The sequence below is a fragment of the Bombina bombina genome, chromosome 4 (assembly GCF_027579735.1).
Source record: "Bombina bombina isolate aBomBom1 chromosome 4, aBomBom1.pri, whole genome shotgun sequence".
NCBI classification, from domain to species: Eukaryota; Metazoa; Chordata; class Amphibia; order Anura; family Bombinatoridae; genus Bombina; species Bombina bombina.
In genome coordinates this window covers 759,091,105-759,106,168 of record NC_069502.1, presented here as the reverse complement: position 1 = coordinate 759,106,168, position 15,064 = coordinate 759,091,105, and positions in this window count along the sequence as shown.

Sequence of the window (15,064 nt, the reverse complement as noted above, 5' to 3'; positions counted from 1 at the left end):
TTAAATATCCTGTCCCACCAGTGCTTTGTTTAGCTGCTTCCGAAGTAAAAAAAATGCAAAAAACTGCAATAATAACAGCAATGGGAGTAGTCACTAGAGGCAAAGCAAAACTTCTTCGAACTGAATGCATTTTACATGCCACAACTCCAAACCAGTGACAAATTACAGAAGTCCCAGCTTGGATGCAAAAGAGGCTGATCACTAGGTGAAGTTCCTTAGCCGTAGCAAGTTTTATCTTAGACCAGTCATCCCCAATAATTGGAATATAGCTTCCTACAACAACTGCAGTCACAAGGATTCTAACCAGACTGCTGAAAATGTACAACATATTTTTGCAGTCATTCTTCTGGTCAAAGATATCTGTAACAAATTTAACCCAATTCATGGATATTAAAAATGCTGCAAGCAATGCGATTATGATATAGATAAGGATGTTTGGAAGGTTCATGTTGATATATCCTATAAAGAACATTATGTAGCCAGCTATGAGAAACACTACAGATAAAATTGGAATAGTCAATTTCCAAGTTGGCCTCTTAACATGGTCAATTATTTGAAAAATTGAAGGAATCAAGCAGACACTGTTAAGGATCATGATGTTGCTAATAATGTTGAAGTGAGGCATTGCCACTAATATCAGCATTGATGTTCCAAGGGGAACTAAGCTCTGAGTAAGGCAAACCTGTAGAAAGAAACACAAATCAGTTACTAATGAAATCACTACAGATTATTTATAGATACATAGAAAGATTGATAGAGTGATTGGTCAATAGACAGACATTTTATCTATATGTTTTCTAGTGGTTATGGTAAATCAATAATAGTATCTTAAATTTTAGCTATAAAAACAAAAATGGTAGAGTGCACTCAGTGTCTATATTATACTATTTACCAAAAACTCACGTGTGCTTGCAATCATGGAAAGAGTGTATAACCCCCATTTACACACTAATCCATGATAAGGCAGCACTCTGTGGAACAGCAGTTCTTTATTACAAAAATATTAAAGGACCACTCAATGCAGTAGAATCACAAAATTAACAAGTGCATAATAAAAAGACAATGCCATACCACCTACTCTGAATTTCAAATAAGCAGTAGATTTTTTTTCTGCCAATCACAGACTAATATACTGTACGTATACCCTGTGAGCTAGTGCACATGCTCAGTAGGTTCTTTCCTTATTAAAGATGTAAACATATGTTAATTTTTAGTTATTAACAGAAGTGGCAGGCGATAACTATATCAGTGGCAGCATGTGCAACAGAAAACAGTTGCTTATTGTATACACAACCTTGACATCATTTAAAAAATTGTCTTAAAGGGACATTAAACACTTTAAGATGGTAATATAAATTGATAAATTGTATATAATAAAACAACTCTGCAATATACTTTCATTATTTATTTTGTCCTCTTTGCCTGTAATTCCATTCTGAAATTGTGAGCTTTTCAGTTCCTGTTAGAAATGGAAGGGCAGAACACTGTTAAATCCAGCACAACCATTGGCTGCACACTATAGTGACCTATTTATAACTGACCCTAATTGGCCACAGCAGAGATGGTAACACAAGTTACAACATGGCAGCTCCCAGTATTTTATAGACACTAAAACTTTACACTTATTTTGTCACTTTTTAAACAACTAATGAAACTTTAAAAAATACATCTAAATGTTAGTCATGGACTAATCTTTTCTTTGAATGCATCATTTTATCTAGCATGTATTTAGTGTTTAATGTCCCTTTAACATCAAAAGAATGATTCAAGTGGGTGCTTATGCTTCCATTTAAATAATTATATTCCATGGGAGGCATTAACACCATCATCTGTTGCTTGTGGTTTCCATTGGATAGTGTGAAGTGTCACTGCTCCTGCACCTCCCCTTAAATGCTCTATTGCCCCCCTGGGGAGGGTAAAAACCACTGGCCTAAAGTGTCCATTTTATGTCTAATATTATGTGTTTTCAATCAGAGATAAACTTTATTGAAATGAAATCTAATTAAAAAAAGTTGGAGGACCAATGTATTCAACTGGTCCTAGGATAAATAAAATCTAAATAGACACAAACTAATATTATTATCCTAGAATAGTATTGCAAAATGTGAGGTTCCGCTGTTATCTATAATGCCATTAAAGTGACCTTACCATGAACAAGTCTTTTCTAGGAGGGCATGAAGAAGTGGTAAATGAAACCTTCCAAAGGCTCTTAAGCAACGTTAGTACGTTTGGTGCTACCAACACTGCTCCAATGATAATGGCTGCCAACGGTTTGTTTGACACATGCAATGAATAATCTCCATTCATCATTATCAGAAGTAATAGAGAAGCCTAAAAAGAAAATAATGAATGGTCAATATCTGCTTAATCCATAACAGAATTATGTTTTAATTAAGTACACATTGTTTCATGATATTAACACAATTTACTTTACAGGTTATTAATTTTTGTTACCTGTCGTTTTTATACTGAATATTTTGGTGGATTTTTTATATATATATATATATATATATATAGTTATATTTAGCTTTTAACTTAAAAATGTTTCTTGTTTTGTAAATGTTGTAGTGATTATTAAAAGAGGATTAATGATAAAATAATGCATGCAAAATACAAATGAGAGGAATTCTCAAAATAATAATAAGTAGAAATCATACCTTGCTTAAAGCTCCAGAAATTAAAACCAGAAGTCCAACAATGGTACAAATAATCTTAATAAGTCCTAGAACAAATTTTGATGTTTTCTCTTCCTCATCGAGCACTGGTTTTACCAGAAATGGATCCCAGCTTCTAATGAACCTGTTTGCAAAATAATTCAATAAAATTCCTATAAGGTACATAGTTGCCAATATATTCTCATGAATAGCTGTTTGATTATACGTATGTAATAGATTTGTGTTGAGAAATTACTAATTGCACATAGCACTAACAAATGGTATATTTGTATTCACAATGGCGTCTATTTATCAAGGTCTGGCGGATCAGGTCCGCCAGACCTCGCTGAATACGGCAAGCAATACGCCAGCAGGGGGGTGTCAATCAGCATTGATTTCCGGCGATGTCTGTCCGCCTGCTCAGAGCAGATGGACAGGTTATGGAGCAGCGGTCTTTGTGACCGCTGCTTCATAACTTGTGTTTCTGGCGAGTCTGAAGACTCGCCAGAAACACGGCCCTTCAAGCTCCGTACGGAGCTTGATAAATATGGGCCATTGTATTTACATGGGGTGCCAACTTCAATAGAATGCAAGCTCAATCTGATTGGCTGATTAGATCAGCCAATCGGATTGAACTTGAATCTGATTGGCTGATTTAATCAGCCAATCAGATTTTTCCTACCTTAATTCCGATTGGCTGATAGAATCCTTTCATCCAATCGGAATTCGAGGGACGCCATCTTGGATGACGTCATTTAAAGGAACCTTCATTCGGCGAGTAGGCATTGGTTGAAGAGGATGGATCCGCGTTGGCTGGAAGAAGATGGCTCTGCTCCGCTCCGGATGAATGAAGATAGAAGATGCCTCTTGGATGAAGATTTCTGACGGTACGTATGTCCTCTTCTGCCCGGATAGGATGAAGACTTCTGCCGGTCTGGATGTCTTCTTCTGCCCCATCGGATGAAGACTTCGGCCCGGCAGGGTGAAGACGACTCAAGGTAGGGAGATCTTCAGGGGGGTAGTGTTAGGTTTATTTAAGGGGGGTTTGGGTGGGTTAGAGTAGGGGTATGTGGGTGGTGGGTTTTAATGTTGGGGGGTTGTATTTTTTTTTACAGGCAAAAGAGCTGATTACTTTGGGGCATGCCCCGCAAAAAGCCCTTTTAAGGGCTGGTAAAAGAGCTGATTACTTTTTAATTTAGAATAGGGTAGGGACCTTTATTATTTTGGGGGGCTTTTTTATTTTATTAGGTGGCTTAGAGTAGGTGAAATTAGCCTAATATTCTTGTAAAAAATTTTTTATTTTTTGTAATTTAGTGTTTGTTTGTTTTTGTAATTTAGTGTAGTTTATTTAATTGTATGTAATTGTAGGTAATTTATTTAATTTATTTATTTATAGTGTAGTGTTAGGTTTAATTGTAACTTAGGTTAGGATTTATTTTACAGGTAATTTTTTAATTATTTTAACTAGGTAGCTATTAAATAGTAAATAGCTATTTAATAGCTATTGTACCTAGTTAAAATAAATACAAAGTTGCCTGTAAAATAAATATAAATCCTAAAATAGCTACAATATAATCATTTGTTATATTGTAGCTATTTTAGGGTTTATTTTACAGGTAAGTATTTAGTTTTAAATAGGAATACTTTAGTTAATAAGATTTAATTTATTTCGTTAGATTAAAATTATATTTAATTTAGGGGGGTGTTAGGGTTAGACTTAGCTTTAGGGGTTAATACATTTATTAGAGGTCCGGTCGGCAGATTAGGGGTTAATACTTGAAGTTAGGTGGCGGCGACATTGGGGTGGCAGATTAGGGGTTAATACTATTTATTATAGTGTTTGCGAGCCGGGAGGGCGGCGGTTTAGGGGTTAATAACTTTATTAGAGTAGCGGTGAGGTCCGGTCGGCAGATTAGGGGTTAATACTTGTAGTTAGGTGGCGGCGACGTTGGAGGGGGGGCAGATTAGGGGTTAATAAATATTATGTAGGAGTCGGCGATGTTGGGGGCAGCAGATTAGTGGTTCATAGGGATAATGTAGGTGGCGGCGGTGTCCGGAGCAGCAGATTAGGGGTTAATTGTGTAATGCAGGGGTCAGCGATAGTGGGGTCAGCAGATTAGGGGTTAATAAGTATCAGGTTAGGGGTGTTTAGACTCAGGGTTCATGTTAGGGTGTTAGGTGCAGACTTAGAAAGTGTTTCCCCATAGGAAACAATGGGGCTGCGTTGGGAGCTTAAAGGGACAGTAAAGTCAAAACTAAACTTTCATGATTCAGATAGGGCATGCAATTTTAAACAACTTTCCAATTTACTTTTATCATCAAATTTGCTTTGTTCCCTTGGTGGTATTTTTGAAAAGCTAAACCTAGCTAGGCTCAAACTGATTTCTAAACAGTTGAAAACCGCCTCCTAGCTCAGAGCATTTTGAAAGTTTTTCACAGTTAGACTGTGCTAGTTCACATGTGTCATATAGATAACATTGTGCTCACTCCCGTGAAGTTATTTAGGAGTCTTCACTGATTGACTACACTGCATGTCTGTCAAAGGCACTTAGATAAGGAGGCTGTCTGCAAAGGCTTAGATACAAGGAAATCACAGAGGTAAAAAGTATATTAATATAACTGTGTTGGTTATGCAAAAACGGGGAATGGGTAATAAAGGGATTATCTATCTTTTTAAATAAGAAACATTTTGGTGTAGACTGTCCCTTTAACGCTGCTTTTTTGCAGGTGTTAGGTTTTTTTTTAAGCCCAAACTGCCCCATTGTTTCCTATGGGGAAATCGTGCATGAGCACGTTTTGCCAGCTTACCGCTACCGTAAGCAACGCTGGTATTGAGGGTTGAAGTGGCGGTAAATTCAGCTCAATGCTCCCTATTTGGAGCCTAACGCAGCCCCTCAGACAACTCTAAATACCAGCGTTGTTTGGAAGCAGCGATAGGAAAAAAAGCTAGTTACACGGGTCTTTACCGACAAACCTCTAACGCCTAGTTTTAGAGTTTTGTGGTAGCTGTCAAAACCAGCGTTATGGGGTCCTAACGCTGTTTTTTACCGCCCGCTGGTATTTGGAGTCAGTCAGGAAAGGGTCTAACGCTCACTTTCCAGCCGCGACTTTTCCATACCGCAGATCCCCCTACGCCATTTGCGTATCCTATCTTTTCAATGGGATCTTTCTAACGCCGGTATTTAGAGTCGTGGCTGAAGTGAGCGTTAGAAATCTAACGACAAAACTCCAGCCGCAGAAAAAAGTCAGGAGTTAAGAGCTTTCTGGGCTAATGCCGGTTCATAAAGCTCTTAAAGGGACAGTCTAGACCCATTACTTATTCTTTATCACTTATTGTTACATACCAGACAAGCATCTTGCAATGGGCTCCACATCTATAAGCTTGTAAGAAGTACATGAAACTTTTAAATAATCATCGTTTGTTAGCAACTGAAAATGGCCGTCAAGCTCCGCCCACAGCTTTCTTCTTGCCCAGTTAGCTGATTTCTTATGTGACAGTTTAGCAGTGCACGTTTATATTTTTCAGTTAGCTATTTCAAATTGCATATGTGCAATTTTTTTGCCTCAGCCAGAAATGCAGGGGACATTTATTGTAGGCGGACCGGCATCAGTTCCTACAACTAGCATTAGTTATTGTGGCTGTCTAGTGGCAGTTCTGTTTGCGATTTTTTTCTACTGCAAGTAATTATTATAATATAATCTTTATAATCTGATTATGTTTTTGTTAATAAAGTCTGATGAAGTTTTGGTCCTCACTAATTATAATTATAAAACAATGGTTTTCCTGATCTCACAGTCTGTGCAGGCAGACACAGCTCTGCACCACCCCCTCAAATAGGACTAAATTACAAGTGAGTTGCAAAAGGTTTTGCGCTATTGATATTGTGTTTTTGCAAGCCCTTTTCATTGCGCTGATATTACAAGTTGAGCGAAATCAAGACTGGGCTAGCATAATCGCCTTTTATGCTTCAATCCTTACCGTGATCTCAGAGCTGTGGTTAACCGTTTTCCGAAGCAAAACAGTCTCACAAAACACATCAAAAATACATTACAAAGTACACTTACACTCATAATAACACTGTCAAATAAACATTATTTAAAAAAAATATTGCAGGATCAAAGATATGAGATCTCAGGTGTTAGAAAAAAAAGCCACCAAACTACTTTTACAAAGAGATACATACAGATGAGCTTATTATAGTATGTGATTATTTTTGTGCATATTACAGTATGCGATAAGGTATGCAGATATTAGAAAAAACATGTTAAAGAACATTGAAATATGAAATATTCATATTTTCATGTCAGGTTTGCGCTAATGAGAATTTGTCATGGCGTTTGCTCGACAGAGTGGGTCTTTTTTTTCCCTCTCCATTGATTTCTATGGGGGAATACATGCACGTGAAAACGCTATTTGGGTTACCGCTAGTGCAAAAATATTTTTTTCTGAACTTGTAAAACTAGCGCAACCCGACTAACGCAAAAAGCTTAACACTAGCAGAGTTTTTGTGATAGCTGAAAAAAACAAAAACATGTCACTTGTAATCTAGCCCTATGTATATAGTAATAAACATATTAATTATATAAACTTATTCTCTTACCTAAATAGAGAAGTTGCTTCTTCAGATGGCAGTAAGCTGAGGCAGGAATAGGCAGGCACATAGACAGCCAGGGACAGACAGACACACATATACACAGTCCAGAATAGCCAGACAAACACATGTACAAACAAACACGATCAGTCATTGAGATAACTTGCTGGCTAGCCCATGACCTGACTAAAAAATAAGGATTCTTGTGACTCAGTTTTTGTTAGTAGAGAGATTATCAACCATGTCATAAGGAATTAACTATATTAGAGAACAACTCTTTATTCACACTAAACAATAGTTTGTGTATGTACTTCTAAATTAAGGCTTGAGAAGCCTTCCAATAGGAATTAACTGCTGCAACTTGACTATATTGACTCCTGATCTGGACATAATATAAATTTAAAGTGCCATAAAAAATTGAGATATGTGCATATCCTAAAATGGCTAATTAAGTAAAAATAGTTTGCATAAAAAAATTGTTTAAACATTGCTGGCAAAAATGGTAAAATAACTCAAAAATAAGCAAAATTAGTTACATAGCCATGCAGTCTGGAGAAGTCTGATCCACCCCCCGTTCTCAGTGTTTAGCATCAGAAACACAGGCATTGTATTTTAACTGAGTTCACATCAGGTTATTTGCTTTGTAGGCATGCTCCAGCAGATAATAACTGCTAAAGTCTTGCATTCTACCAAAGCAAAGGTGGATATAGATGCAGCCATAAAAGGAATTGTGTGTGTGTGTGTGGGGTGGGGGGGAGTTAGAGCTGTACAATTCGGAAACTTAAAAGAAAGGGTTAATGGTGAAGCACTGCAGTATAAATGTGCAGGTAAAGTAATTAAAGTACATATAAATATTTTGTCTATATCCTAACTTGTTGTATGTTGATTTAATTATTATTTGGGAGACTTTTTTTCATATTTTGCAAATTAATTTAATGGATAGAATTAATAAAAAATATTAAGCATATAAATATATTTTTTTAATATTATCTGTTCTAAAGTGGCAAAAACTTTATTCCCATAGGGTTCCATTTCGGAACATAACTACATGTGCAAATTAACGGTTGCCTTTCCACCATTTTCACAGGGATTTCAATAAATTTATGTAATCTCGTGTGAGATGCCAAAAACCACCTCATCATTACCTTTTACATTGAATTTCAAAGCTGTACTTGAGGAGGATGGTGTTTTAGTGCTTTTTACTTTTTGTATGATTTTCCTATTAGCACATGCAGATGTGCACACACATGCACATACACATATACACTTACACACAGATGCAGTCACACTCACAGATCCACATTCACACACACAGATGCAGTTACACACTCACACAGATGCAGTTACACACTCACACAGATGCAGTTACACACTCACACAGATGCACATTGATTCACACACACAGATGCAGTTACACACTCACACAGATGCAGTTACACACTCACACAGATGCAGTTACACACTCACACAGATGCACATTGATTCACACACACAGATGCAGTTACACACTCACACAGATGCACATTGATTCACACACACAGATGCAGTTACACACTCACACAGATGCAGTTACACACTCACACAGATGCACATTCACACACACAGATGCAGTTACACACTCACACAGATGCAGTTACACACTCACACAGATGCAGTTACACACTCACACAGATGCACATTCACACACACAGATGCAGTTACACACTCACACAGATGCACATTGATTCACACACACAGATGCAGTTACACACTCACACAGATGCAGTTACACACTCACACAGATGCAGTTACACACTCACACAGATGCACATTCACACACACAGATGCAGTTACACACTCACACAGATGCACATTCACACACACAGATGCAGTTACACACTCACACAGATGCAGTTACACACTCACACAGATGCACATTCACACACACAGATGCAGTTACACACTCACACAGATGCACATTCACACACACAGATGCAGTTACACACTCACACAGATGCAGTTACACACTCACACAGATGCACATTCACACACACAGATGCAGTAACACACTCACACAGATGCAGTTACACACTCACATACACACAGATGCACATTTACACACACATACACACAGATGCACATTCACACACACACACAGATGCACAGTCATACACATAGATACACACAGATGCAGTCACACACACATACACACACAGATGCAGTCACACACACACAGATGCACATTCACACAGCATAAATATACATACATTATGTTTTTTGAAACAGGAATTATTTAATAGATTACATTTTCATTTAGCAATTCCTAATAGGCATAATTTTTTTTTAGTTTTATACAGTCTTTCAGATATTGTGATTTTTATTTTATCTTGGCAAATTCTAGGGCTAAGAAGTGCAGAAGAATACATTATAAATACCTAGAGAGCATACCAGAAGCAATCTGTGTCGGTTCTTTGCAGTCCTATCTACAGGTTGCTTCTTTTAGATAAGAGTTGTTTGTTTTTTTACTTCAGCCAGAATCCTTTGAAGCACCCGTTGTGCAGGGAACACTGATCCTTCACACATGACCATTACACAAGGGGTCGTCTGTACATTTACATACATTTGTGATAAGCAAGTGTGAGGGCTTGAGTTTGTTAAAGAGCAGTGCAGATGACCCCTTGTGCAGTGAGGTGTGAATAGTGTTCCCTGGACCCCGGCTGTTTTACAGTTTTTTAGACCGGAACTAGGAAGACACAGACAAATCTGTAAATACAGAAGTGACAGGCACATGTTTTTTACTTAAAAATAAAGAGTAAAAGTTTGCTGTGTAGATGTGATAATAAACTTCAGAATACTGCTGTTCCGCGGAAAAACAACCAGAAATTGGACAGGGAAAATAAGATGACTATTTTAAAAACATTTATAGATTAAGAATTGATTATGTTTTAAATATAAACCCTTGCCAAAAACTGTTGCTATATTTACATCTATCAATACAGGCTCTTTAATATCTACCTTTAAGTTAACCACTGTGCCCTGATTCACGTTCAGTACTGTCCCAGCTCATATCGCAATTCCTACCTGCTGCATGACTTTAGAGACAGAATTTTTATTTATCATGCGTGCAGGTTTTTTTTACTATTGTTATTAAATTTTTTAATATGTGCCTCCCTTGAGTCGTAGTAAATCCACCAGACTGTAAGAATAAAAATGCCCAAAGCAAATGTGAGGGAAAGGGTTTGGGATAAACTAGCAACCACCGGGAGCCTTCAGCACAAAGAGATGGAATTGGAAAGAGGGAAGGAGAACACCGCTTTTAAATGCAGCGCTATGCAGAGTTACTAGTGCTCACTGCTCAAAGTTAAATTAACGGAACGAAAATTACAACCAACAATAATGGGGAATCTTTAAGAAGCAACACACCAGTGTTTAAACCACGCATGCGCAAATCAGCGTGTGCGAGCATGGCAACTTATTTACGAGTCGATCGTTATTGGAGAAGACCTAACATAAACATCTGCGTGCAAAAGGTGGGTGGAGCCTGGCAACCATTTTCGGCTGTTTACATCTAAAAGTGTTATACATTTTCAGCTACCACCTTCCAGCTGCTGTACAAAGGACTTGGTGCAGGACGCTTATTGTATGTGTTTAAATAGATAGGCAAAACTTATGTTTGGGTGTAGACTGTCCCTTTAACTACTGTGCTCTAAAGTACACTAACACCCATAAACTACCTATGCACCCCTAAACCGAGGTCCCCCCACATCGCCGCCACTCTATTAAATTTTTTTAACCCCTAATCTGCCGACCGCACACCGCCGCCACCTACGTTATCCCTATGAACCCCTAATCTGCTGCCCCTAACACCGCCGACCCCTATATTATATTTATTAACCCCTAATCTGCCGCCCCCAACATCGCATCCACCTACCTACAATTATTAACCCCTAATATGCCGACCGCACACCGCGGCCACCTACGTTATACTTATGTACCCCTAATCTGCTGCCCCTAGCACCGCCGACCCCTATATTATATTTATTAACCCCTAATCTGCCCCCCACAACGTCGCCGCCAGCTACCTACAATAATTAACCCCTAATCTGCCGACCGGACCTCACTGCTACTATAATAAAGTTATTAACCCCTAATCTGCCTCACTCCCGTCTCAATAACCCTATAAGAAATAGTATTAACCCATAATCTGCCCTCCCTTACATCGCCGACACCTAACTTCAATTATTAACACCTAATCTGCCGACCGGACCTCACTGCTACTCTAATAAATGTATTAACGCCTAAAGCTAAGTCTAACCCTAGCACTAACACCCCCCTAAGTTAAATATAATTTAAATCTAACGAAATAAATTAACTCTTATTAAATAAATTATTCCTATTTATAGCTAAATACTTACCTGTAAAATAAACCCTAATATAGCTACAATATAAATAATAATTACATTGTAGCTATTTTAGGATTAATATTTATTTTACAGGCAACTTTGTATTTATTTTAACCAGGTACAATAGCTATTAAATAGTTAATAACTATTTAATAGCTACCTAGTTAAAATAATTACAAAATTACCTATAAAATAAATCCTAACCTAAGTTACAATTAATCCTAACACTACACTATCAATAAATTACTTAAATAAAATACCTACAATTAAATACAATTAAACCTAACACTACACTATCAATAAATTAATTAAATACAATACCTACAAATAAATACAATTAAATAAACTAACTAAAGTACAAAAAATAAAAAAGAACTAAGTTACAAAAAATAAAAAAATATTTACAAACATTAGAAAAATATTACAACAATTTTAAGCTAATTACACCTACTCTAAGCCCCCTAATAAAATAACAAAGACCCCCAAAATAAAAAAATGCCCTACCCTATTCTAAAATTAAAATAGAAAAGCTCTTTTACCTTACCAGCCCTTAAAAGGGCCCTTTGCGGGGCATGACCCAAAGAATTCAGCTTTTTTGCCTGTAAAAAAAACATACAATACCCCCCCCCCCCAACATTACAACCCACCACCCACATACCCCTAATCTAACCCAATCCCCCCTTAAATAAACCTAACACTAAGCCCCTGAAGATCTCCCTACCTTGTCTTCACCACACCGGGTTCACCGATAGATCCAGAAGAGCCTCCGAAGTCTTCATCCAAGCCCAAGCGGGGGATGAAGAGTGACATCCATCCTCCGGCTGAAGTCTTGATCCAAGCGGCGGATGAAGATCTCCACCTTCGGGCAGAAGTCTTCATCCTATCCGGGCAGAAGAGTAGATCCGGACCGGCAAACATCTTCATCCAAGCCGCATCTTCTATTTTCTTCCATCCGATGATGACCGGCTCCATCTTGAAGACCTCCAGCGCGGATCCATCCTCTTCTTCCGACGTCCTAAAACACAATGAAGGTTCCTTTAAGGGACGTCATCCAAGATGGCGTCCCTCGAATTCCGATTGGCTGATAGGATTCTATCAGCCAATCGGAATTAAGGTAGGAAAATTCTGATTGGCTGATGGAATCAGCCAATCAGATTCAAGTTCAATCCGATTGGCTGATTGGATCAGCCAATCAGATTGCGCTCGCATTCTATTGACTGTTCCGATCAGCCAATAGAATGCGAGCTCAATCTGATTGGCTGATCCAATCAGCCAATCGGATTGAACTTGAATCTGATTGGCTGATTCCATCAGCCAATCAGAATTTTCCTACCTTAATTCCGATTGGCTGATAGAATCCTATCAGCCAATCGGAATTCGAGGGACGCCATCTTGGATGACGTCCCTTAAAGGAACCTTCATTCTGTTTTAGGACGTCGGAAGAAGAGGATGGATCCGCGCTGGTGGTCTTCAAGATGGAGCCGGTCGTCATTGGATGGAAGAACATAGAAGATGCGGCTTGGATGAAGATGTTTGCCGGTCCGGATCTACTCTTCTGCCCAGATAGGATGAAGACTTCTGCCCGAAGATGGAGTTCTTCAGCCGCCGCTTGGATCAAGACTTCAGCCGGAGGATGGACGTCACTCTTCAGTCCCCGCTTGGGCTTGGATGAAGACTTCGGAGGCTCTTCTGGATCGATCGGTGAACCCGGTGTGGTGAAGACAAGGTAGGGAGATCTTCAGGGGCTTAGTGTTAGGTTTATTTAAGGGGGGTTTGGGTTAGATTAGGGGTATGTGGGTGGTGGGTTGTAATGTTGGGGGGGTATTGTATGTTTTTTTTACAGGCAAAAGAGCTGAATTCTTTGGTGCATGCCCCGCAAAGGGCCCTTTTAAGGGCTGGTAAGGTAAAAGAGCTTTTCTATTTTAATTTTAGAATAGGGTAGGGCATTTTTTTATTTTGGGGGTCTTTGTTATTTTATTAGGGGGCTTAGAGTAGGTGTAATTAGCTTAAAATTGTTGCAATATTTTTCTAATATTTGTAAATATTTTTTTATTTTTTGTAACTTAGTTCTTTTTTATTTTTTGTACTTTAGTTAGTTTATTTAATTGTATTTATTTGTAGGTATTGTATTTAATTAATTTATTGATAGTGTAGTGTTAGGTTTAATTGTATTTAATTGTAGGTATTTTATTTAAGTAATTTATTGATAGTGTAGTGTTAGGATTAATTGTAATTTAGGTTAAGATATATTTTACAGGTAATTTTGTAATTATTTTAACTAGGTAGCTATTAAATAGTTATTAACTATTTAATAGCTATTGTACCTGGTTAAAATAAATACAAAGTTGCCTGTAAAATAAATATTAATCCTAAAATAGCTACAATGTAATTATTATTTATATTGTAGCTATATTAGGGTTTATTTTACAGGTAAGTATTTAGCTTTAAATAGGAATAATTTATTTAATAAGAGTTAATTTATTTCGTTAGATTTAAATTATATTTAACTTAAAGGGGTGTTAGGGTTAAGGTTAGACTTAGCTTTAGGGGTTAATAAATTTATTTGAGTAGCGGCGAGGTCCAGTCGGCAGATTAGGGGTTAATAATTGAAGTTAGGTGTCGGCAATGTTAGGGAGGGCAGATTAGGGGTTAATACTATTTATTATAGGGTTATTGAGGCGGGAGTGAGGCGTATTAGGGGTTAATAACTTTATTATAGTAGCGGCGAGGTCCGGTCGGCAGATTAGGGGTTAATTATTGTAGGTAGCAGGCAGCGACATTGTGGGGGGCAGATTAGGGGTTAATAAATATAATATAGGGGTCGGCGGTGTTAGGGGCAGCAGATTAGGGGTACATAGGGATAACGTAGGTTGCGGCGGTGTACGGAACGGCAGATTAGGGGTTAATAATAATATGCAGGGGTCAGCAGATTAGGGGTTAATAAGTGTAAGGTTAGGGGTGTTTAGACTCGGGGTACATGTTAGGGTGTTAGGTGCAGACTTAGAAACTGTTTCCCCATAGGAAACAATGCGGCTGCGTTAGGAGCTGAACGCTGCTTTTTTGCAGGTGTTAGGTTTTTTTTCAGCTCAAACAGCCCCATTGTTTGTTTTTTTTTAAGCTGGCCGCGTCCGTAAGCACCGCTGGTATTTAGAGTTGCAATGGCGGTAAATATGCTATACGCTCCCTAGCCTAACACAGCCCTTCTGTGAACTCTAAATACCAGCAGTATTTAAAAGGTGCGGCCAGAAAAAAGCATGCGTAGCTAACGCACCCCTTCTAACACAAAACTCCAAATCTAGCCGTAAATCTAGCCGATTATTTTTTTAATTGTGTAACAGAATAATGTTGCTGTCAATAAATGTATTTAATGCATGTATTTTACGTACATAAAAAGTTTATCTGTATAACCAGGTAAAGATATAACATGAAAAATTGT